The 27,434-nt window shown below is 39.1% G+C and overlaps 1 long non-coding RNA gene across 4 annotated transcripts in view; it reads right to left on the reverse strand.

Annotated features, from left to right (window-relative positions):
* CDK6 overlaps window positions 1-27,434 on the reverse strand; it is a 254,774-nt gene that overhangs the window by 188,265 nt on the left and 39,075 nt on the right. The gene's annotated exons all lie outside the window — the stretch shown is intronic.

Here is a 27,434-nt window from a genome sequence, read left to right on the forward strand (position 1 = left end):
TTAAATAAACCACTCAAAACCAAGCTATAAATACATTTCTTGACAAGAATGTAATATAGGTACTGACAAAGGGCTGATAAAAATGCTATCTGCATGATTTTCTTTCATTTTCAAAAATGAAACAACACTTTCTTCAAAGAAACTAACTATAAATGTGCATATAATCCAATTACAAAAATGCAGGGTTGACTCACAATTATCCACTTTGTATGTTACCTCTTAAATTTTTAATACCTATCTAGTTCGCCATGCCACCCGACCGCATTTCTGGGCTAAATGGGCTCCACAACATTTGGTATTTCTCTGTAAATCTAAACTAAACTTTAAAAGAAACTAAAGAACACTATAATTAAGTTAAATCGGATGGGGTGACCACCACCAACAGCCACACATACTTCATAGCCAGACCCAAACTCCTTTTTAATTGTGGGCAGCTTGGGGTGAGTTCTGTAACTTCATTAAAGTCAACTATTAAGATCAACTGAATTTCTTCCTTACATTTATCTACTTTCAAATATCCTGACCTCTAAGTTTTAATCATCTACTTTTTTTTTTTTTAAACTTCTCAAGTCTTCAAATGCAAAAGGTGACTTATTCCAAAAAATTATTTGGACAAAGTAAAAACTCCTAATTAACAAATTCATTAAAAATAATGCCATAAGTCATACTCATGTCATACTGTGAAAAATATGATGGCTCACACACATGGATCTGATGCCTGGGAAATTTATGAAAGCTACTCTTTCAATTTGGTGATTTGAGGTGATGACCATTTTATTCATAGGCTTCCTTGAACCATATTTCCATTAAACCCACCTACTCTGATAGATTTTTTTTTTCTTGTGTTTGAAGAAAAAGGAGTTCCACAATCACCAAACTTCTTCATATCTGAAGCTTCTATTTTTGTGATAAAATAAAATAGCAATGAACCAAACATGGCCTGTACTAAAATCACATAAAAACATGGGAACTGCATCATTACAGTTGTGCTTCTTAAACATTACTTTAAAAAGGTCTTCCATTATAATTAATACATTTCCTTCATTTAATAAAAAGACAGGAGTTCTTGCTGAGGTGCAACGGGATCAGTGGCATCTTGGGAGCACTGCCTGTGACACAGGTTTGATCCTGGGCCAGCTGAGTGGGTTAAGGATCCGGCGTTGTGCAGCTGCGGCTCAGGACGCAACTGAGGCTAGTATCTGATCCCTGCCCCAGGAACTCCATGTGCTGTGGGGTGGCCAAAAGTGAGAAAAAAAATTTTTTTCAAATGAATAAAAGACATTGCTTTATCACTGTTTCCGGTCAGCAAAGATTTTAGTAACCCCAGTTCTCACTGAACTTAACGATTTGTAATATGTAAGACATTTTAGTAATTGCAAAAAAAAAAAAAAAAAGCTTAACAGAGACATAACTGGAAAGCGAAGTGATCATACAGCACTGCCTCACCAAAGGGTCACCTGCTCCCAAACCGTTGTTCAGTTACCTAACAGCCCTGGCAGCATGTTCTGTTGCTTCATCTCACTGAAACCGTTTTCAAACACTCTGTATGACACAATGCAAGAACAACATCCAACCCACAGCAACTTATTTTCCTCAAAGTTATATCACTCTCAATATATTGACTCATTGTTGCCGCCTGCAGCGCCTGGACTCCACACCTGAGATATGCAGAGATGAGCTCCCAAAGCTGCTGCAAACTGCCCTAAATGATAAGCCATGAAGAAAAGGCACTACTTTCAATGGGCAATTGTCTACAAAGTGGAGTTTTAAAGAGACATGTTCAAAGACACATATTTAAAGAGACACAGAGTAAAACTTTCTTGTATAAAATGTTAATGTATATAATTACATATCCTTCCAGGCTACAAAAAAAAAAAAAAAAAAGGTATCCGGTAGAAACGACTCATGTTGATTTAAGGAGATAATTCCTTTTATTTTTTTGAAAGTGCTGTTATTAATTTCATTTGGGAAATGGAGCATATTACAGGTTCCTTAGAAATTTAAAAGTGACATCAAGGGAAGTCAAAGACCTAGAAGACCCTGTAGGTTTGGGGTTCCAATGCTGGCCATCAACATCCTACAGACCCAGGACCATCTCAGAAGACATCCGGGGAAATATTTATACGAAAACATAAAGTTCTTAGTTGTTTAGTAAACATTATCGTACTAAAAGTAATTTACATTAGACACAGTGAGTAGAAAATGCTTTTTTTTTTTTTTTTTTTTGCTTCTTAGGGCCGAACTCATATGGAAGTTCCCAGGGTAGGGGTTGAATTGGAGCTGCAGCCGCCAGCCTACACCATGGCCACTGCAACTCAGGATCCCAGCCTTGTCTGCGACCTACACCACCAAGGCCGAATCCTTTAAGTCACTGAGCGAGGCCAGGGATCAAGCTCATATCCTCATGGATCCTAATCGGATTCATTAACCGCTGGGCCATGATGGGAACTCCAGAAAATGCATTTTGAATCAAGAGCTATAAATATTAATCTTAGCAATGTTTAGAACATAATATTTTTGATGCTTTCTTGTCTACAATGACTCCATCTGGAGCTACCCCAGAGCAAATAATAATCACTTTGGTGGCAATAAAGAGAAGACAGATGCTTTAACATAACAAAAAAGTCTCACATTAAGCAACTGAGCTAATCAACAACTGAAATCCCTGGTATTTGGCAGGAGGTTAACAATCTGTAATATATTTATATAAATCAATGAGGAATGCAGCCAAGCTGCCTATAACCCGTACACTTGCAAAACAAAAGAGCCAGACAGGTCTGAACATCTGAACATAAACACTGGAAAAATAACTTCAACTGTTTGATTCCTTGTGTTGACCAACATCTTAAAACTCTCTAAAACTTTTTTTTTTTTGCTATTTAGTAAACTGACAAAAATAGCACTTCAGTGACTGAATGACTACAGTTTCATAAGAGAACTATCACCTTGTATTGAAGATGAACAAACTATCTCAGTTGACTTTTAGAGGAAACAAAAAACTATCATTCAATATCTATCCATTAGAGCTTGGCTTAATGGGATCCAAGCGAATGTTCAAAAAAGTAGAATCAAAAAGGGGTTCTCAGCATTCACTGAGCCTATGAATCCGGTTTAGCTGTGCAAACACAATCCGAAAAAAGGCAGATAGGTTGTTATCATTTCACAATTAAGTCAGCCAAGCCCCTAACTATCCCATAAAATAAGTCCTCTCCCTGTCTCCATTGTCCTGACCTCCCAGCTGCAGGGCAGAGAGCAAGCGCTGCGGTCCAGCACAGCACTCAGCTTTCCAGCTGTCCTAGTGATGTAATTATCTCATAACAAAATATCTCCATGAATTAACTCTGCATCCGACCCACTGTAATTTGGAACAACTCCTTCCTGTTGACGGTCTCCATTTAACTTGCTATTCTGGATCTATTGCATAGGCAAACTCTCTTCATCCAATGGATGGGATTACATCCAATAGGCTTGGGATTTCCAAAGATTGCGATTTACAAAGGTTTCCCAAACAACATGCTCTGTAAACACACGCCCTGCCTTTCTATTGTGGTTATAACAAAAGGGAAATCTGCGTTATTTGCTGTGATTAAACTTTGACCTGTCACAGGAAGTTCTATGAGGATTTTTTTTTTTTCCTGTCACTTTTTTTCCAGACGCTTGAATGTTTGGACATAAAATAGTTCAAGAGCTGTGAGATGTCTGGCACAGAGGCCTAGGGGTGCTAAACAAAATTTTATTTGAACTATGGCCAGTCTTCAGAATTGAGGAGAATTTTTTTAAAAATCTCTACCCTCTTCCTTTGTAGTCCATGAAGCATATTCTAAGGTTATAGCATGCATGCACCAAATTTATGTCCACACATCCTACTAACCCTACACTACTAGATACTGGCCAGGGTGCTCTCCTTTGGCTCATTAAATATGGACTGTGTGTGTTCATGTATTCTCAACCAGCACTGAATGGGGTAATTCCAGAAGTATTTGCCACCAAAGTAACCAGCATGCTATGCTGCTGGAAGGAAATCCCCACTGTGCAGCATCTGCAAACATGCATCAGTACCTACCACGTGCAGGCACTGTAGTGGGTTTTAGAGAGTCCAACAGGTCTAAGACAGGTACTTTTTAAGAGCTTTCTGTCCAGTTGGGGGAGAGACGATTGCATGTAAAAGGACAAACAGTGATATATGGCAATGTATTAATTCCAAATAAATTCTACAAACACTATATGGAGCTTTATATATCAACATCAGAGTAAATTCATTCTAGATCTTATCACAGTAGACATCTGGGATGTCTGCCTTTCCAACATCTGTTACCATTCTTGGCCACATCCTCATTTTTTGTTGAAGAGCCACTCCTATTCCATACTCAGGCAGTGTAGTTGTGGGGGCACAGGGGCAGGATGGCAGGTAACCTACCCTGAACAAACAGAGTGACAGTGATTGATTCAGGGAAGGACAGACCCAGAACTGGTCCCAGGAATTTTACTAGAACTTCTGGGAAAGTAGAGCTCTCTTTATTCCAGGATTACCAACCTGGCAATGGATAAGCCTGCAGCTGCTAGTGGCCGTCTTTGCCACCATTTTCATGAGCCCTCCATGGAACACAGCCAACACTGAGGAGAGCCTGAACAGAGAGCTGACAGGCAAGAGATTCTGGATGACACTGTTTAAGTACCTGGACCCACCTGTGCCAAGCCTACCCCCGGATTTATTGCTAATGTGAGCCAGTAATGCTGCTTTGGTGCTTACTCAGTTTGAGTTGGGTTTTATTAGTTACAACAAAAAAACAGTCCTAAGACATCTATAAACACTTTGAAATAGCAGTATCTGACCTCAAATATATCTTATGTATTAGACAAACTGAATTAATTGAACTCAAGCACATAAACAGTAGCAGTTCCCTCTAGGTGACCACACCAGTTCCCCGACTTGCTGGGAGACGTTTTTTTTTTTTTTTTTTTTTTTCGGTCTTTTTAGGGCTGCACTGATCGCACATGGAGGTTCCCAGGCTAGGGGTCAAGTTGGAGCCGCAGATGCCAGCCTACACCACAGCCACAGCAACAACAGATCCAAGCAGCGTCTGGGACCTACACCACAGCTCATGGCAATGCTGGATCCTTAACCCACTGAGTGAGGCCAGAGATCAAACCTGCATCCTCATGGATACTCTTCAGGTTCATTAATTGCTGAGCCATGAAGGGAACTCCTGGGAGACTATTCTTAAAGTGGTTTCTCTGGGAGCATGCCCACCAGAAAGCAGTAACTGACAGCAGCAGAGCAGACTAATTCATCCTTCTAAAGGAGCCACTCCACTTCTTCCCGGGATTCCTATGTGAGGTTCTTAGTCTGATCACAGAGGCACTTTATGGGGAAAAAAGTAGGGAAAGGAAGAAGACAGACAGATAAGCTTGTTGCAAACAGGAATATGGAAGCTAGGATAGGAAAGGCCTCAGTGGGTGTGAGGAAGCAAGGAGGCAAGGAGAAGTATTTCAAAATAATACAAAGATACTGAGTTTTACTTAATTTAAAGGTTGAGTCCAATGCTCAGAGGTCTGTTTTCCTGAAGCCTCAGTTAAACAACCCTCCTTCCACTAGCAGTTGTTGAAAAGTGGCAGGGAAACCCCTTTTGTGATCAAACTGTTAGCCCAAAGGCTACCATAATCTGAGAAGGGAATGCAAAGCCAACATCTTTTATGTACTAAATCATTTTATTCCTTATAACCATAAGAGGGTTCATAAGCAAGTTTCATAGTTCATCTTCATCCAGTTAATCTTTAGAGTTTCTACTAATTAGTTTCAGCTTCTATCTATATACACCTGGCCATGAGGATCTATGAATTAAAACTGTTGCATTCATTAAACAAAAAATATTTTACAAATAAGATGGGAACCCCCCAAACTGGGCAAGTTTTCAAGATGTGACTTGCACTGCAGTAAACATTTAAAACCGTGTTAACCAACTATAATGGAAAAAATAAAAATCATTAAAAAATTTTTTTAAATAAAATAAAATCAAGCAAACAGTAAAACTTGTGTATACAGAAACACACTGCTATCATAGGGTAGTGCAAAAACTGGTGTACTCTAAGCTGGGCCCCAAATAAGCTCTTTGGGCTATGTTAAGAGGTATATGGGATACATACACTGTTTTGTTCATATTCAAGATGAATTACTGAAATGTACATTAAATAACAGAATTCGAACTTCATAGTCCTCTAGCAAGCACTAGCGGTATTCCTATTACAAGCACAATTCTTTAGACTGCTAATGCATTTTATCTGAACGAAAGGCAGAGAGAATGAGGTAGTGGCCTCATTCTGTTACCCTAACTATATGCTATTGTGGGAAAAAAGGAAACGTTACTTCAGAGCTAAAACTCATGAGGAAATCATAAAAACATATTTGTTCTCTTTAGGGAAGAGAATATTCTGAGGCAAAATATTCTGAGGCAAAACTCTCTGAGTCACCATGTGGATCACCATCTCCCCAAAGTCAAGAAAAGGAAAAAATAGGCCGCGAGACAGTGATGAGTTGACATTTTTGCCGAGTCCAGTTCCAATACAAAATTGTTTCCTAAGTTCAAAAACAACCCCAAACCAACCCTATAAAAAGAAGAACCCTGCCAACTGAGACTATCAGAGATCATTACGTCTTAGTTAGAATAAACACCATCCACCAACCCCAGCTACAGCACAAGGACAAGATGCTGCTCTTGTACCTGGTGACATTTCTACCTAGACATGATTACCTTAGTTTTAGCCTTTTTCTTGTACAACAGTTAGCTTCCATCAGCCGCTCTACAAGCACAGATATATGGGTCAGAATAAGGGCCTGACAAGAGTGAATGGCTTAAGAGAGCCCCAAACCTATGGCATTTGAACGGAGAGTGGGGTTCAGCGGCCCCAAGTCTAAACCCTACTGGCAGGTCAGAGATGATAGATGAGCAAAGTAAACATAGGGTTCAAACTGGAATGGAAGTACCTCTCCCTACTTTTGCTTGTTCTTTCTTTTAACTCTCCAGGGCACCCAGGGTGGTGTCTAATACACTGTAGGTGTTCAATAAATGTCTACTGAATGAATTAAACTTTTCGAAATTAAAACTCAGGGAAAAGGTGGGAACGAACTAAAAGAGGGGATCTTCAGAGATGTATTAAGAGAGCACAGGACTCTGAGCAAGTCAAATCTTGGAAGAAACGTAAAATGAGGACTCACACACTCCTACATCCCATTTGTTAACCCATACTTGTTAGTTTGCTCGCTACTAGCTACTTTTGTGTATCTTGACCTTTGTAGTCCTCGTAACAACTCTATGAGACGGCACTCATTTTATAGCTGAAGAAACAGATGTTATGTATACAAATGTTCATGGCAGCATCATTCATAACAGCCCAAAAGAGAAACAACCCAAACGTCTACTGATTGATAAATGAGTAACATAATGCAGTATATCCATATAGTGGAATATGATTTAGTCATCAAAGGAGTGAAGTACAGGTACATGCTTTGACACGAGTATACCTTGAGAAGATGATGCTAAGTGAAAGGAACTAGTCCCAAAAGGCCACATATTACACAATTCTTCTTACATGATACATCCAGAATAGGACAGATTCATAGTGGTTACCCAGAGATGGGGGCAGTCGGGGAGGATGGCAAGAGCGAAGGAATGAAGAATGACAGCTAGTGGGAACTGGGTTTCTTTTGGGGGTAATAAAATGTTCTAAAATTAGATCATAGGGATGGTTGCACAACTCAGTAAATATACTAAAAAACCACTGAACTGTATACTTATATGGCAGAATTTGCTGGTATGTAAAGCATATCTCAATAAGTATATCTGATTCAAACAAAAAGAGGAAAAGAAATAGAGAGGCTTAGTACTTTGCCTAAGGCATAGGCCCTGTTAGTGGTGAAGAAGGGGTCTGAAATCAGGCTGTCTGTTCCAGAGTCTGATTTCCTCACCACTGTGCCATCCTGCTTCTGCATGTAGCACAACATCTGGGACAGAGACCTCTCTGTGGCAAATGAGACACATTGCTCACAGGAACCTTGGTAACGCCGATTCCCCAATGTCTTTGGTTAGTTCAGATATCCCAACATATACCTTACATGCTGGGCAGAAAAAAAGAAATGTTCAGAAAATTCACATGTAAAATAAAATACAGCTGAAGACTTGATCTCCTTAGATGTTCTTCTCTTCTGTCCTTCCCTTGACTCGTTAAAAAACGGCATGATGCTTTAATTCACCTAACAGACCTTGAAAAATATATTCTGATCTCAAAAGTATACGAGTTAAATGATATTTCTGAAAGCAGAGTGAACAGCTCTGGCCTGAGTCAGAGAGAGTGCAGAAACATTCTGGCCAACTTTCAACATTCAGTTCTGTCTCCATTTCTGACCTGTAAAAGCCCTGTTCTCCAGCTTTGGGCCTCTCTTGAGGAAAAACGACGAATCCGCCAAAACTAGGGATCCGTCTGTGATGAAGACTGTCTGCCGGGTCTTAGAAAAAAACCAACCAAATTTTACCTACACTGTTAGCCAAAAAATCTTTCATAATCACACCCTTGCTAGGTGAGTAAACTTATCCCAGGACAAATTCACTTGGGTACTTAAATGATGAGCTTATTATCTAATAAAACAAATAGTGAAGTTAGTCCTTTTAAGGAAACATAAATGACCACAAACACAGGAGAAAATGTTAACCCATAGTAAAAAATTTAGAGAAACACAAATGAAAACATCAATGATACACTATTTCAAGCCCTCAAACTGGGTAACAAAAATGTTTAAATGATAAAATGGCACGGCATTTGTGAGGGTTTGTGAAAATGAGCCCATATCACTGCAAGAGTACAAATTGGTAAAAAAAACAAACAAACAAATAAAAAACCTTTCTGAAGAGCAATCTGGCTGTGTGTGTGTGTGTGTGTGTGTGTAACACACCCTAACCCTAACACACACATACACACACACACATATAATCATGTAGTCTTTAAAATGATAGAGATTCCAGATTCATAATTATTGAACATGGAAAGGTATTCATGATATACCATGAAAAGAAAATTCAGGTTTCAAAAGAACATGTACAATACGTCTCCACATATGTAAACAAACTGGTAGAAAGATAAATCAAGATGCTAGCAGTGGCTATCTCTAGATGATGAAATTATGGAACTGAGTTTTCTGCTATTGGCCCATCTGAACTTTCTACAATGAGAACCTGTCAATTTTTAATAGCAAAAAAAGTCATTTTAAAAACAAGAATTATAAAAGCGATTTTTCCCATTCAATTTTTTTTCCTTCCATCATATATTTTCCTTTAATCTATTTCACTGAGGTAATGGGAAAATCCCGATGATCAATTCTGAAAAGGCAGTTTTTAAAATTAAGTATGTTAACTCAAATTCTTAATTTTGTTCCGGGGGGGCGAGGGGAACTCCAATATGCATGCATTACTGCTTCGATGAAGATACATGATTTTCAATCCTCCCCAATAGAGACTAACTCTAGAGAAAAGAATGTGGGAAAAATAAAATTATTTTTCTGATACCTAGCTATAGATCAAAAGTAACAGAGATACCAGGAAATAAAAGAGAAAAAAAAAAACAAACAGATTATAGAATCTTCAAATTCTAATGTTCTAATGTTCAACATATAAGCCCCCCCAAAATTCTACATGGCAGAAATATGGAATTTTCTAAATATGGGGAGCTTCAGAGATGATCTGGTTCTGTACAGTTGTTTTACAGATGAGAAAAGACAGACCAAGAGAGGAGTGAAGAATATCATAATTAACTGAAGGAATAAGACACTTGGATCCATGACTGAGAATTCAGCGTCCTTTTTAATACAACAATGTATAAGCAACCAAAACGACTAAAGCATGGTTCTTAAAAGTGCTTGGGCTGTGGGATGGAAATTCTGTGAAATTAGATTGTTATGGTCATTATACAGCTACAGATGAGATAAATTTATTTGAGTAATAAAAAAAAAGAAAATTAAAAAAAAAAAAGGCCTTATAGGGAGTTCCTGTTGTGGCACAGCGGAAACTAATCTGACTAGGAACCATGAGGTTTCGGGTTCAATCCCTGGCCTTGCTCAGTGGGTTAAGGATCCGGCGTTGCTGTGAACTGTGGTGTAGGTTGCAGACATGGCTTGGATTTGGCATGGCTGTGGCTATGGTTGGCAGCAACAGCTCTGATTAGACCCCTACCCTGGGAACCTCCATATGCCATGGGTGGGGCCCTAAAAGGACAAAAAGACCAAAAGACCAAAAAAAAAAAAAAAAGGCATTATAAAAATTAACATCTAACATCTTACATTTTATAATTAGATCTATTCCAGCAAGATTTCCAGGAATGATTTTTTTAAGAACTGAGAAAAATTCTATAATATATTTTAAGAACACCATCAGGAAACTATATTAAAAGATCAGAAAACAGAACACAGTTGGAAAAGTTAAAAGAACTGGTATCTCTATCAACTGCTAAACTTAAGGATCTGAAATTAGGTTTTGCTCAGATGTAAAAACGTGTAAATATTAGGTTATGATTCCATATGTCTACATTCTAATTTTATTCTCGAGTTTTATCTTTGAAATTTAGGAAACAGAAATATTTCAGGCGATCAGATAAATATTTTATAGAGTTAAGAGCAATTAAAAACTAAAGTAGGTAAGAATTTGTAAATGTAACTATAACTGTATCTCTTCCAAAGCAGAATTTTTCTTCTGCAAAGAACCAAAGGAACAACACATCCTCAGAATCTATTAGGCAACTGGGTGTTTCACATAAGGAAATATATTAGATACTTGATTCTTACTCATCTTAAGTCCCCAATTTTTAAAAACTAAAAATTTCAGGGAGTTCTCTGTTGGTCTAGCAGTTAAGGATCTGGCATTGTCACTCCTGTGGCTAGGGTTTGATCCCTAGCCTGGGAACTTCCCCATGCTGAGGGCATGGCCAAAAACTTTTTTTAAATTTTCTTAAAAGTTTAAAAGTTAAAAGATTCTGCACAGCAAAGGAAACCCTAAATAAAATGAAAAGACAACCCACAGAATGAGGGAAAACATCTGCAAATGAATCGACTGACAAGGGATTAATCCCCAAAATTTATAAGCACCTTCTGCAGCTCAATACCAAAAAACAAACAACCCCATCAAAAAATGGGCAGAAGATCTAAGCAGACAATTCTCCAAAGAAGACATACGGATGGCCAAAAAACACATGAAAAGATGTTCAACATCACTCATTATTAGAGAAATGCAAATCAAAACCACTTACACTGGCCAGAATGGCCATCATCAAAAAGTCTACAAACAATAAGTGCTGGAGAGGGGGTGGAGAAAAAGGAACCCTATTGCTCTGTTGGTGGGAATGTAAACTGGTGCAACCACTGTGGAAAACAGTATGGAGATTCCTCAGAAAACTAAAAATAGAATTACCATTTGATCCAGCAACCCCACTCCTGGGCATCTATCCAGGGAAAAAACCATGACTCAAAAAGACACATGTGCTTCAATGTTCATTGCAGCACTATTTGCAACAGCCAAGACATGGAAACAACCTAAATGTCCATTGACAGAGGAGTGGATCAAGAAGATGTGGTACATATACACAATGGGATATTACTCAGCTATTAAAAGGAAAGAAGTAACGAGATTTGCAGCAACATGGATGGACCTAGAAATTATGCTAAGTGAAGTAAGTGAGACAATGAGATGCTAACATCAAATGCTATCACTTACATGTGGAATCTTTAAAAAAAGGACACAATGACCTTCTTTGCAGAACATATACTGACTCACAGACTTTGAAAAACTTACGGTTTCCAAATGAGAGAGGTTGGGGGGGGGTAGGGGGATGCACTGAGGGTTTGGGGTGGAAATGCTATAAAATTTGGTGGTGATGATTGTTGTACACCTACAAATGTAAAAAAAATTCACTGAGTAATTAAAAAATAATCTTCGGAAAAAATTTTAATGGAATTCTTTGAAGCAAGCATTGAACACTTTCTGACTTTTAAAGCACAATATACTCATCATGTTCTACTGAAGAATGATTCATGGTCATTACTATTAACATTAAATTATAATCACTCAATTCAGCATCATTATTATGATCCTTTATTTGAGTGCTTTTTAGGCATATGAACATGAAACAAGGAGACTGAAACATATCACAAGTCAAAATATCAAACAGTGAAGAAAGCAGCAGGAGATACAAGCAACTCATCACCTACAAGGGAAACTCATTAAGATTAACAGGCAACTTCTTATCAGAAACCACAGAAGGGAGGAGGCAGGGGAAGGGCAAATTTGAAAGAAAAAAACTATTAACTAGGAATTCTAGGTCCAGAAAGACTATCTACTACTCAGCCATAAAAAAGAATAAAATAATGCCATTTGCAGCAACATGGATGGAACTAGAGACTCTCACACTAAGTGAAATAAATCAGAAAGAGAAAGACAAATACCATATGATATCACTTATATCTGGAATCCAATATATAGCATAAATGAACCTTTCCACAGAAAAGAAACTCATGGATTTGTAAAACAGACTTGTGGTTGCCAAGGGGGAAGGGGAGGGAGTGGGATGGACCGGGAATCTGGGGTTAATAGATGCAAAGTATTGCCTTTGGAATGGATAAGCAATGAGATCCTGCTGTATAGCACTGGGAACTATATCTAGTCACTTGTGATGTAGCATGATGGAGGATAATGTGAGAAAAAGAACATATACGTCTGTGTGACAGGTCACTTTGCTGTACAGTAGAAAATTGACAGAACACTATAAACTAACTATAATGGAAAAAATAAAAATCACTTTAAAAAAAAGAAAGAAAAAAAAAAAACACCCTCAAAAACAAAAATGAAGGTGAAATCAAGACACTCCCAGATAAACAAAATCTGGAGGAGTTTGTTGCTATTAGATCCATCCTAGAAGAAATGCTAAAGGGAGCCCTTCAGATTTGAAACAGAAGGACACTAGAGAGTAACTCAAAGCCGCAAGAAGATGTAAGACCACTGGCAAAGGTAACTGACTACAAAGGTAAGTAGAAAAGCCAGTATTACTGTATTTTGGTTTAAATTCCTTTTCCCTAATATGATTAAAAGGATAAATGCATAGGACCACAATTACAAATCTATGTTATAGATCTATGGATTAATGGCTACACAATGTATGAAGATTCAATGTGTGACAGTAATAACATAGGGGGAAAGACAGAGCTGAATAGGAAATATGTTTTTGTACACTATACAATGTAAGTTAGTATTATTTCAAGCTAGATTTTTACACATTTAAGATAGTAATTGTTATCCCCAGCATAATTATTACAAAATTCTTTGTTCTGAAATCTTCATGTTCTGAGAAATACTTTCTTGAATCTCCTCCCTAATCTGTCATTTATGAGCCCCTAGAGTGAGGCTGGAACTGTACATATCAGAGACTTACATATGCAAACTCATTGAGTTCTCTCAATATCCCTAAAAAGGGGGCATTATTACCCTCATTTTACAGAGGAAGAAGCTAAGCTGCAGAAGATAATTTGTCCAGCATGACAGAACAGGTAAGACACAGAACCAGGATTTCAATTAAAAACCTTCACAGGCTTCTCCCTCCTTGATGTGGACCCTCCTTCATTATCTAGAGTCTCGAAGTCCTGTTCTCTTTTCATCCAATGCACCACCACCACCACCGCAATATAATCAACAACAAATGACAATTATCTCCTTCATGGCTATGGCTCTGGATAGAACCCAAAGGCTAGCAAACCCCAATCCAAAACAATTCTCCCCCCAAACTCCAAATCCCTTACCTCTTGGACAATTTCAACCAATATTTTGAAACACCTGGGGAACCACACCATCCAACCAATTTTCTAAGCCCAGAAACCTTGAAGTAATCCCAGATTCTTCCATTTGCCCAAACAGCCACTGAACCACCAATTCTACCATTCAAATATGTCTCCATCCACTGCTCCCTCCCATTTTCCGATGCTCATCCCTGTCACCAAAACCTTGACAGAGGGCCTTTATCCTATGTCCCTGCCTTGTGGAGACTCCCTGTACTTCCCCCCCCCCGCCCTGCCCTCCCTCCACCCTGCCCAGGGTCAGTGGACCTTCTATGACATACATCTGACTTCTACACTGAACAAATATTTATTTGATATTTGTCATTTTCTAGCACTGTACTGGATGCTGGGAACAGAAAGATCAGAGGGTAAAATAGATTTGCTTATGTTGTTCAGAGCCTACTGAGATGGCAGGCATAAAAAGATGAGTATCAGTTATTCCGAAAATGCTGATGTAGAAATAAATACAGAGTTATTTTAAGAGTAATAAAGAGGGGCGCCTAACCCAGACTTGTAGGAAAAAGTGTGTAGTCGTGTCTTGGACCATCAGGAGTTATCCAAGCAAGTGACAAAGAAAGGGCACTGAAAACCAAGAGAACATGTGAACGAGGGGATAGCAAGAAGTCCCATGGGAAGAATTCTTTTACACCACCAGGAACTTGTGTCCTGTGGAAAGCGGGTATCTCCTTTTGATTTTTAAATAGCTCATACTGATGACCACAGATAAGAGGGGAATAGTGGGGATGAGTGGCAAGGAGACCAGTATAAGGAGACTGTTGCTGCAGTTGTACAGGGAAAATAAAGAGGGCCTGTCCTAAGGAATTGGCAGCAAGGACGGAGAGGAGAGTACAGATTCCAGAAATATTTAGGAGGTTGAATTGGCAGGACTTGCTAAGTGTCTGAATGTGGCGGGGGTGGAGGGATGAGGAAGGAGGAGAAGCCAAGGATGACTCATAGGCTTTTGACTTTGGGGACTCGGTGCCACCCCGTGAGATACAGCAGTGTTCCCAGACCTTTGGTTTTCAGGGACCTGTAAAATTTCCAACAAATTCAGGCGCCTGACAGCAAGTTGCCAACCAAAGACATAAATACAGCCTACCATCCACTATCAACATCATCTCATAGAGAAAGCACATTTTTAACACTCAAAATGTAAAAAGATTTAGCTTGCTGAAAAATTCACCACAGGGCCCTTATTTTTCTAATTTCATCACAGACGATGGAAAATTGGTACCAGGCCTCAGACCAACACTGGGAAGCCCGGAGATGGAGATACAAGAGAAGAAGTCTGCTCAGCAGTAAGATGATGAGTGAAAGGCAGAAGACTATGGAGTCCTTGCCTTTGTTAACTAGCCCTAGAGGGACATCTCTCTGACATCTATCAAGGGATATCTCTCCTGTAAGTATTAAGGGCTGCAAAAGAGTTCAAGGTTATGGAAGCCCTGAAGAAGAGGAACTCCAATGTGCCTAGAGGGGAAATGGCTGGGAAGCTGAGTCTCCAAAGATGATCTGGAATTTGCCAGATAAACAAAGGAAGCTCCGCATGGTCCAGGCAGAAGGAACGGCATGTCCAAAGGTATGTAGGTATGCCAGAAAATTCATATTTGAGGAATTGCGGATAGTTTGGCATGACTTGGTGATTATCTTGGAAAAATGGCAAGAGAAGAGCTGGAAAAGTACACAGAAGGAAAATTACAAGGGGTTTGGTAATCCAGGCTAAGGAGTCTGGAAATTATCTTATGGGCACTGGGGAAGAACCAAAGACTTTACAGTGGGCAATGCCATGACCAGATCTCCCACTTGGAAATACCCCTCTGACTGCAGAATAGAAGTTGGACTGTAGGTGAATGAAACTGGAGTGAGGAAAACACTTGTAGGAAGTGTCTGCAAAAGCCCAGATAAGAAATATAGATAGATTAGAGAAATAGGAGCAGCAAAGAGAGACCAATACAAGCAGCAAATATTTACTGAGCACCTATTCTCTTCAGGGGATATAGAGGTCAAGGAGACAAGATTCCTGCTCTTTTAGAGCTGATTTTCCATTGCTGTTAAATGAAATGAAAATCAAACTTTACATAATGCAATTTAAAAAAATTAACAATGTATCAAATGCTTTCGCAGGTCTCCATATGTGTGTATACATACCTACGTAAAACTATGTTTAAATCGCACTAAATTATGCTATATATGCAATTTCTTTAACCATTTCTTTATTCTTGTAACACTGGCTCATTACCTTATGATAAATTCCTTTAAGTGGCATTGCAAAAATTAAAAGGCAAAAACATTTTCTGAATTAACATATATACACTTTTTAAAAGTTCTTGATCCAAACAGTCTTACAGGAGTTCCCGTCGTGGTGCAGTGGTTAACGAATCCGACTAGGAACCATGAGGTTGCGGGTTCGGTCCCTGCCCTTGCTCAGTGGGTTAACGATCCGGCGTTGCCGTGAGCTGTGGTGTAGGTTGCAGACGTGGCTCGGATCCCGCGTTGCTGTGGCTCTGGTGTAGGCCTGTGGCTACAGCTCTGATTCGACCCCTAGCCTGGGAACCTCCATATGCCGCGGGAGCGGCCCAAGAAATAGCAACAACAACAACAACAACAACAAAAAAAAAAGACAAAAGACAAACAGTCTTACAGAAGATCCCAGAGTGGGATAGCGAGCAGGTGGAATCTGCAGGATATCGTGACCAACCAGGGGGTTAAAAACTGAAGGAAGGAAAGAGGTTAAAATGATGATTAGAATTCTGGTTTAGGTAACATGGTTGGTCTGGGTCCTGCTATTTCCAAACAGTAGAAGAAAAAAAGAAAAGAGGAAAAGAAGATTTGAAGAGTAATCCGTGAGCTCACTCCAAAAGAGATGACTTCAAGATGTCTGTGACATTAAGGTGGTAATGCCCAGTGAACAACTGCAAACACACACTTGGGGTTTCAGACATCGCTCAAATAATAGTTCGGGTAGTTATTAGCATACAAGTGAGACAATCTTGTGGGTTATCGTGTGCAACAAGAAGGATAGCATCCCTGAATAAATCAGAGAGGTGGGCAAGAAAACAGCTGAAGATAGTGATGTTGTGGAGTTCCCGCTGTGGTGTGGTGGGTTAAGAACCTGACTGCAGAGGCTCAGGTCCCTGTGGAGATGCAGGCTCAACCCTCATATGCAGGAACTTCCATATGCCACCAAAAAGGAAAGAAAGGAAGGAAGGAAGGAAGGAAAAAGAAAGAGATGCCATAAAAAACCAAGTGAATTAAGAAAACAATTCTGAAGTTCCCGTCGTGGCACAGTGGTTAATGAATCCGACTAGGAACCATGAGGTTGCGGGTTCGGTCCCTGCCCTTGCTCAGTGGGTTAACGATCCGGCGTTGCCGTGAGCTGTGGTGTAGGTTGCAGACGCGGCTCGGATCCCGCGTTGCTGTGGCTCTGGCGTAGGCCTGTGGCTACAGCTCCGATTTGACCCCTAGCCTGGGAACCTCCATATGCCGCGGGAGCGGCCCAAGAAATAGCAAACAGACAAAAAAAAAAAAAAAAAAAAAAAAAAAAAAGAAAAGAAAACAATTCTATTTATAATAGCATCAGAAACAAAATACTTAGGTATAAATTTAACAAAAGATCTACCAAAAACTATAAAACCATATTAAAATAAATTAAGGAAGATCTGCATAAGGAGAAAGACAACCATATTCATAGATCAGAAGGACTTGATATTTTTAAGAAGTCAATACTCCCCAAACTGAGCTACAGCTTCAATACAATCCGTATCAAAATCCCAGACTCTTTAGCCGAAAATGATATACTGATCCTAAAATTCATAAGAAAATGCAAGGGACTCAGAATAGCCAAAATAATCTTGAAAAAATTGGAGGACTCACATTTCTCCATCTTAAAACTTACCATAAGCTTTGGTATTCAAGACAGTGTGGTACTGACATAAAGATAAACATACAGATGAATGGAATAGAATTGAGAATCCAGAAATTAACTCTCAGCTTTATGCTCAACTGATTTTCAACAAGCGTGCCAAGACCATTCAGTGGGGGAAAGAATAGACTTTTCAACTAATGATGTGAGGATAACTGAATATCCATGTGCAAAATAATGAAGCTGGACTCCTACCTCACAACATACACAAAAACTAAACCCCAAATGGATCACAGACCTAAATATAAGAGCTAAAACTATAAAACTCCTAAAAAATAATATAGGAGTAAATCTTCATGAACTTGGGTTAGACAATGCTAAGATATGACACTAAAAGCATAAGCAATGGAAGAATAAATTGATTTATCAAAAATAAAGCCATTTGTGCTATAAAGGACACTATCAAAAAAATGAAAAGGCAACCCAAAGAATGGGACAAACTATTTGCAAATCATATATCTGATAAGAGACTTGTAACCAAAATGCATAAAAAAATTCTTACAACTGAATAATAAAAGACAAACAACCCACTTTAAAAATGGGCAAAGGTTGTCAACTCCACCTCAATAAAACTGAAAATAATACAAATAAAATAGGCAAAGTATCTAAATAGACAGTTCTCCATAGGTGATATAACACAGACCAAAAAGCACATGATATGTTGACATCACTAGTCCATAGAGAAATTCAAATCAAAACTGTGAGATATCGCTTCACACCACGAAGGCAGTTAAAATTAGAGATGGACACAATAACAAATGTTGACAAAGATGCAGAGAAAATGGGACCCTCATTTATCACTGGTGGGACTGTAATATGGTACACCTACTCTGGAAAGTAGTTTGGCAATTCCTCAAAAGGTTAAGCACACAGTGATGTAATCCAGCAATTTCATTCCTTACCACCTACTCAGAAAAACTAAAACATATGTCCACACAAAAACTTGCACAGGAATGTTCAGAGCTACATTATTCGTAAGAGCCAACAAGTAGAAACAACCCTAATATTCATCGGCTGATGAACGGATAAATAAACTGTGGCATATGTACTCAAGGGAATATTATTCAGCCACAAAAAATATGAAGTACTGATACATGCCACAACATGGATGATTCTTGAAAACATCATGCTAACTGAAAGAAGCATCAAGAAAAGAGTACATATTGCATTCTTCCATTCATATGAAATGGCCAAAATAGGAAAATCTGTAGAAACAGAGATTAGACTAGTGGTTGCCTAGAGTGAGGAGCAGTAGGGGCTGGGGAAAATGGGAAGTGACTCTTAGTGAGTATGGAATTTCTTTTAGGGGGCATGAAAATGTTCTAAAATTAAACCGTGGTGCTGGCTGCACAACCCTGTGCCAAGCATGGTGCTTTGAACTTTCTCTGTATTTATGGATTTAAACCTCCTGGGATTATAATGTAGGTATCATCATTTCTTTTATAGATGAATAAAAGTGAGGCATGGAAGATTAGTAGACTGACCAGCATCGTCATGCCTGTAAATGAAGGAGCCAGGATTTGAGTTCAGATAATCAGTCCCCTTATTTTTAACCATGTATCCTCTATTCCATGGCTACTAGGACCCTCGTGATCTTGCCCCTAATGACCACTCCATTCTCATCTTTTTTTTTAAATTACTCAATGAATTTTATTACATTTATAGTTGTACAATGATCATCATGACCCGATTTTATAGCATTTCCATCCCAAACTCCCAGCCCATCCCTGCACCCCTCAACCTGTCTCCTTTGGAAACCGTAAATTTTTCAAAGTCTGAGTCAATATCTGTTCCGCAAAGAAGTCCATTGTGTCCTTTTTTAGATTCCACATATAAGTGATAGCATATGATTTTGGTGTCTCCATTCTGATCTTTTAACTAGATTCTATCCACCCTGAATTTTTGCATTTCCTGAAATGTGAACGGCTTTGGTGTTGGGCTTTGACACAAGCGGTAGGTTACTTCTGCCTAGAAAGCTCTCCTTTTCTCTGCCCATTTGGTGACCTCCTACCAGTCGGCAAAGACTTTTCAGGAGTGAACATCCCCCGTGATCCTACCTGTCTCACTTCTACACTTCCACTTCCAGAGCCAAGACCTCTGTGTGTTACCACAACCTACCTGACTCACTGGAGGCACTCTGCCATGATGGGTGAATGAATAAATAAATGAATAAGAATATTCAATTGGCCTATGAGAGTACACAATATTTTTGGAAATAGCCTAAGCCAAGTCTGATAAATTAAGTGGAGGATCAGGCTGAGTAATACTCTTTCAGGTCCAAAAAGAGGTGTGATAATAAAGTTAAGATGTTGATTTTGGGGTTTGGCTCATAAAACAGTTCTGAAGACAATTCCAAAAGAGTCTGAGAATGTTTTGCTCAATTAGAGCAGAGCTAGAAAAACTGGATTGCCTCCCATGGGACAAGATTTATTTGGTCATATAAGTTTTAGTACAGTGTTTTTCATTTTTTTGTCTCATTATTTTCAGTTCACACGGTGTTAAGACAATGGCATTTACATTAAAAAATATTCCATTTCCTAAACAGCAAGCCACTAAAGACGTTATCTCCATTTTTTTCCCTCATGCTTTCTTTCCTCAGTAACTGTCTTGACATGTCAAAGAAATATTTTATTATCAGAGGGTGATTTTGCTTATTTCCAAAGAGGGAAGCAATTTGCTACTCTTTAATTTAAACCTACCCTTAAATCCAAGGAATGTCTGGCTCATGAAAGGAAAAATAAGGTCCAGAATCTATTAACTTGTGATCTACAGCCTTCAAAGCAATTTACAATCAGTATACATTTGACTTCATTTAGCTGTTAGAGTAAAAAGCCTAAATGCCCTGTGTATCTTGCCAGTACGCAAGTACACTTCAGCCAAAACTAGGTCACAAAATGTTTTAACACAATATGTTTCACTCTTCCAACATTTTGAGAAATTTCCAAGGAACTATGAAAAGAAAAGCTTCCTGAAAGAAACAACTTCATACGCTAAATCACATCCTAGGGAAGCCCCGCCCCGATCTGGATTTAAGGCACCATCAAAACAATAGGCGAGAAGTAGTCTGTACCACAGCACACATCCAACCCCACTGTTTCTTCCAAGTCTAAATGTGGACCCATCGACCAACCCGTCCACGTGTAACGGCCCTTCAAAGATTTTGTCCAATTCTCTAAATACGACCATCCATATATTTTGATGTCACCAGTTTTTCTAATGTCCGAATTTTATAGATTTTTCTACATTATGCATTTGGAATTTGTACACACAAAGATTAGAACTAAGCATTCACCTAATAAGCATATTTTAGCTTATTATAGTGATGTCAGTTACTTGAGTTTCTTAGCTGCTGGTAGGATTTCACTCAGGTAAAGCCACCCTGTTATCATCTTACATATAGGAATTATTTGAATAGAAGATCACTGTCTGCAGAATACTCACTGGAACCAAGATAGGAAATAGCAAACACAGCAATGTTATCCAATACAGAACAGAAGCAATGTCACCAGTAGCAGAAATTCATTGGAAAAAGAAATCCTATCCTAAGGGGGGGAAAAAACGCACTTAGAATATTTCAATTTTGTTAAGAAATAAACAGGAGTTTTGAAAAATATATTCCTAGGAATGAACGTATTTATACAATTTTTTTAAAGTTACAAATTGGTATAACATTATAAACCAGCTATACTTTAATAATTTAAAAAAGGCAAAAAAGTTATAGGCTATGTGGACATTTAATCACTGCCCTCTTGACAGGAATTTGTTATATGCAAAACCAAAAAGCAAAATTAGCTTCATATCTCTCTTTAACAGAGAAATGAGCAGGTAATGAGCTGCTCTATGAGATCAGTTTTTAGTGACCAGTTCTGACATGCCAAATTGATAATAAACCTGACAGTCTACAGTCCTTTTTTAATCTTTCTAATGATTCTCTAATCATTCCTCTTGAGAGGAAGTTATATTTTACAAGTTGCTAAATGTATAAATATTGTTTATGTATTGTAACATACTGTTAGACCTTTTTTCTTTGATATTTCACTTCTCTTTTCTTTGTTTTTCAGACACACAGTACATTTCCCTTTCAGAACTAGAATAGAAGTTGCTTAAAGAAAAACTGAGTTGGTAAGAATAGGATATTTTCCTCCTTAAACATATGCATTTAGATATTCCAAAGAAAATCATCTATGGAAATTCTAAAACCTCAAGCACACAATTTATAGATCGTACTTGTTAACCAAAGAAGTAAATAAAATACTAAGGCACTCTAAAATACTCCACTTATACATCAGTTAACTTTCTTCATATACCACTATCAAATGATGCCAAAAAATCATCTCTAGGGGGTTTGTTTTAATCAGGGAAGTTATTTCAATGAACAGATACATAAGTATCCATAAATAGGACATGGGCAGAAAACATGATAGCCCTTGTGCTAAACTGAAGGAAAAATTCTAAGATTGAAGTAGAGAAAATCAAAGTGTAGGTGATAAGGCTGAACTACCAATAAAAAGGCCCCAAAGACTATGGCCACCCCAGATCTAAGAGACAGGGCCGTGATGGCAACTAACAGAGTATAATCAATTGAATTTACTTTCATGTACATATACATATATAAAAGCTATATATGTATATATATATATACACACACATATATATATATACACACATATATAGGTATATATGTGTGTATATATATATACACACATATATAGGTATATATGTGTGTATATATATATATATATATATATAAAGTATCTATATAAAAGCAAACTCTGGAAAGACACAATCTGGCAGTGGGGCTCCCACCCTATCACAGGTGAGGGAGTTTGGATGACAAACAGAACTTCCCTCCCTACAGTCAAGATGAGGCGTCAGGCACAGTGCTTGAGGCTGTCAAACGTTAAGATCATGCGCCAATTCCCTTCACGGGCTCCACACGCCCTGCACAACTTTCCCCTATGATCTGGCTTTCCCATAGGTGAACACACAAGGAAGGCAATGCCTTGGCTGGCCGATCCGAGTACACTTGAGAAGTACAGCTTTTATTGGAAAAGAGTAAATTAACATTTTGGTTCAAACCTTGGTTTCTTGTGAAGTTGGCATGAGTCGGTGATCCCTGGACTCTCAATCCCTCTAGGTACACTCATAAAATTGGGCTTCCAGCCTCCAATGCCAGGCAGATCCTGGAACAGGGCACTCGCTCCAGAGAATTGGCTCCCTGCGTGTGGGCAGCTAGCCATCATTCTGACTGCCTCCCGAAAAGGCAACAGTGGTTACCTTGGCCTTGAGACATACCTTTTCTTCACATTGCAGTGGAATGTTTCTACATTTGGACTTTTAATTCATGCAACTTTTAACTAAGAATAAAGACATGGCCTCCGGACGCATTTACCCAGGTTTGCCAGAACCCCTGAGGAGACCATCTCTTTGAGCGGCAAGGAGGAGTCCTTTCAAAAAGTCGAATTCTTAGACTTCATTTACACTGAGTGGTTTTTACTCTGAAGTGCCTCGTGGGGTGGGAAATGCTGAAGGAGGAGGAACAGATAATATAAAAACCCCTGGGGGGCCTTCTCAAACACCTCTACCTTACCATCCACTGAGCATCAGCCAATGAATCAACAGTGGGTTCCTGGACACCTTTGATGTGCTAACACTGGAGATCCGGGAGTTGGCAAAACCATCCCCTCAGGAAGTTGCTGGGAACACTGTCCTGGGGAGTTACTGTAGCGGATGAGTCTACTTCCTACCTCAGGTGTGCTGGAGTAGAAAGAAGACTAAAAATGACTCAACCCGAGTGAGATTCAGTGAGACGTGTTTTTTTGAGTGAATTCTATAACCAGTGTTACAAAGAATCTCGTTCCTGCCTTTATCTCTTCGAAACACAAACTTGTTCTATTCATCACAAACGTTAAGACTAAACAAAAGCACTCATTAATAAAAAGCAGAGAAAACATAGTGCCAAAAATTTTTGTATACTTTAGCACATAATACATTTATCTTCATCCAGGCAGATGGCATGCAACCTGTTTCCAATTCAAAGAAAGATAAAGGAAAAAACTGTTTATAGTAGAACAATCTTTGATAATCCACAGCTTGATGATCTAATAAAATTACTTTAAAATGTCAAATGTCAAAACACTATCAAATCTCTTCTTTTGCATTTCAATTCTAAGTTAACATTTTGATGAAAAAGGAATTCAACAAATAGTAACTGTGTTTTATGGAAGGCTCATCCAACTTTTATCAAGCACAGTCATTTTGACAGACTGGCCATTGTATAAAAGAGGTCTTGCCTCTATAAAATTTCGAAGTGTCTACACATAAGTTAATCATCTTTACTATATACCAAAAATCATCTATCTATATCTTGTAAGCAACAGAGTACCCAAAACAAGGCAACAACTTACTTTAAGGTAAACTTGCCAATACAGTAGGGTGGCTGTGAAGACAAAACCATGTACTACAGACAAACTAGGGCTTGGTACATAGTAAGTATTCAATTAAAGATTAGTTGTGAGGTAATGAAAATGACTTATCTTAAGAATTTTAGTTTTTATTTCATTTATTAGAGCTTTTCTCTTTAAGCCCAAGGCTTCTCCTGATGCAGGCCTTTAGCACATTAGATAGCCTCCATTTATTGAAGAAGACACAACCTCTCTGTGGCGAAGGGACGCCAAGGATTCTGAGCACTTTAGATTCTTCTGCCCATTTCGGGTCCCCCTTAGGACAGCAACTTCCTCCACTTTCTCGTCGTCAACATTTGACCCACCTCACTGCCTAATTCTCACTTCCTTCGGCCTTCACTTAGGGCTCCCAACTCCTCCCCTCTCTCTGCAAATGACCTTTTCTTTCTTTCTTTCTTTCTTTTTTTTTTTTGATTTTTTAATTATAGTTGATTTACAGTGTTCTGTCAATTTCTGTGGTGCAGCAAAGTCAGCCTTTTTTGGCACTAGAAGAAAATCAAAGCTATTCAGCTCATCTATGGATCTTTCGTCCCTCTTGTTTCACAGGAAAGTATCTTCCTCTCCAAAGAGAAGGGCCCCCCACCCCCCACCCCCGGTGCCCTCTACCCTCTGCTAAGTCCTCATCTGGTCAGTTTTTACTCCTTATCATTCCTCCTCAATCTCTCCTCTCCCGGCCCCTTCTTGTACACCTACAAACACACTATTTCCTTTATATAATAATGACAAAAACGTTAAACCATCTGACCTCACCCTGGCTGGCATTCTACCAACCACGTTCAACCATTCCCCTAATTTATTTAAGGTTAGTCTACACTTTCTTGCTCTTTGTTATTTGTAACTGGCTTCCTCTTTCTCTTCTGGCAAAATCTGTCTCTCAAATGGAAACTGACAGCTTCCCGCCACTAAACGCAGTCTTCAGTCTCTTCCACCACTTGGTAGCACCTGAGATAGCAGAATAAAATGCCTCCTTTCCTTGAAATTCTCCCCTCCAGTGGCATCCCTGCATTTTCTTCTATTTTCCTCCCTCTACTTCTCTGGTCTCTGCCTTCCTCTATGCTCTTTTTTTTTTTTTTTTTTTCCCCTCCTTCAATCCTAAAAACACGTATTCTCCAGATTCCATTCTCAGTCTTACTTTTCCCCTCAAAATATGGGAGTTCTTGCTCGTTCACTGATTTAACACCTAGGGTCATATTTGACACTGACCTTCAATTTAAGATCTCCTCTGCAGACAGCATCTGAGGCATGATTTGAACCACCCATGCCATGAAGGCTGGCATTTGTGAATGAGTCACTTCGGTGGGGACATAAGCCTTAGTCTAGGGCTTGGCTTTCACACTGGGACATTCATGGGTTGCTCCTTGCTGGGGAACACATGATACACATTCATGGTATTCCAAGTGTGGGACTCAAAGATCTGGGTGTCCATTAAAAATGTCACAGGTTTTTCTGGACTCCCCTCTGGAGCTCTTACTTTCCTGTACTTAACTCTGCCTTGGCTATTTCCTGGGAGCACATATAACTCAACACGTCCAGGACAGAACTCAGCAGGGTCCCATCAAGCCCGATCCTTCTCCTGCAAATCCTAGTTTTCAACAGCTGCACCCCCATCCTCTCACTCAAGCTTCAAACCATAACATGTCTTGTCTGTCCACCTGCCCACCCACCCAGCTTCTCAGACTGGCAATTCCTGCACTCAGCTGTCTCTCCTATCAAGGCAATGACACCACTTGAGGCCACCATTTTTCCTCATCCCTAGGAAATGGTCCATCTCCTAACTGGTTTGCCTGTCTCTAGGTTCTTGTTCAAGCTGCTCTACCCTCTGCCATTACTCCAATCCCACCACCTTGCATCTCTCTCTTTCCCCCCTTCCCTTCCCACTCTGGTCACCTTCCCACTTCAGGCTGGTCTGTTACCCATCATACCTCAATCATCTCCACATGCGTGATTTTGCTCCCATCATTCACCTCGTCTGCGGAGCTTATACATTTCTTCTTCGAAGGAGCCTAGATTTGTATCAGTACCTGGGAAAGGTTCACTACTACATCCTTCATATTACAGCACTTTGCAAAGAGTCCCCTCTCTCCAGGTTTTAAGCTCACTGAAAGCAGGAACTGAGCAATGCAGACTTTGATTCCCCACTGTGTGTGCTGCCCTGTGTTCCGGAGATGCTTAGTTGACCTCAGGCACTATTTGATGGATGTATCCCACGTCACATTCTGCTCTTCCCTGTAGGTAACACACTGGGAACACACAGTGTTAATACACTGGGAAGGAGATCCAAACTGTAGCTGGATGCCCTTAGCACCTGGACCTACCCTGGAAGCATCTTCAATTCAGGCACTCTCAGGACCCAAGTTCTAGACTAGGTCCTGGAGACGTGAGAATATGCCAGAACCAACTTCCCAGTCTCCTCAGAATAGAGACAGCACAGAAGCAAGCTTCGTTTCTTGGGATTCTACAATATCCCCAACCTTGTGAATATCTTGAACTGTCAACTTTAAGAATGGAAAAAAGGTGAACACTATCAAAGTTCTGTTTTACTTTCCATCAAGCAAAGAGGAAAGCATCATCACTTGGTTCAGAGCCCAATAACTTACTAAATGGTTGACTAAAAACCATAATAAAGCTTCCAAATGTGTTCTACCTTTACAAACAGGAAATTTCTCAGATCTGGAAGCATCTCGCTTAACATGAATTGTGTAAAAAATTCAGTATTATTAGTACTACTAAAATAGCTTCTTTACGCCTAAGTATAAACAGAAGAGAAAACGGACAAATTTTTCAAAATTAGCTAACAATGACATTTTAAAATCAGCTGTAAATTTCATCTGACTCTTTATTTTGCTTGGGGGTGGGGACAACTTTTACTTATAACAGGAATTCCTTTCTTTCTTTAAATGCTGGAGTTAAGCCTTTATAGAAAGGGATATTTCTGAAGTTTCGAAGAAACAAACTGGAATAATTAATGCCTTCAAAGTTTCTTTCATAAACAACTTTGTATAAACCATTTCTCGTTTTTTACCACTTGAAACTGAAATTACAGGAACACAGAACTTTAAAGCAAGAGGTCATCAAGCTTGAATCCTTCTTTTTGAAAATGAGGAAACTGAGGCAGGGAATAATTTTTTTTTTTTTTTGGTCACATCTGAGGCATATGGAGGTTCCCAGACTAGGGACTGAATCGGAGCTA

This window comes from Sus scrofa, chromosome 9, assembly GCF_000003025.6.
Source record: "Sus scrofa isolate TJ Tabasco breed Duroc chromosome 9, Sscrofa11.1, whole genome shotgun sequence".
NCBI classification, from domain to species: Eukaryota; Metazoa; Chordata; class Mammalia; order Artiodactyla; family Suidae; genus Sus; species Sus scrofa.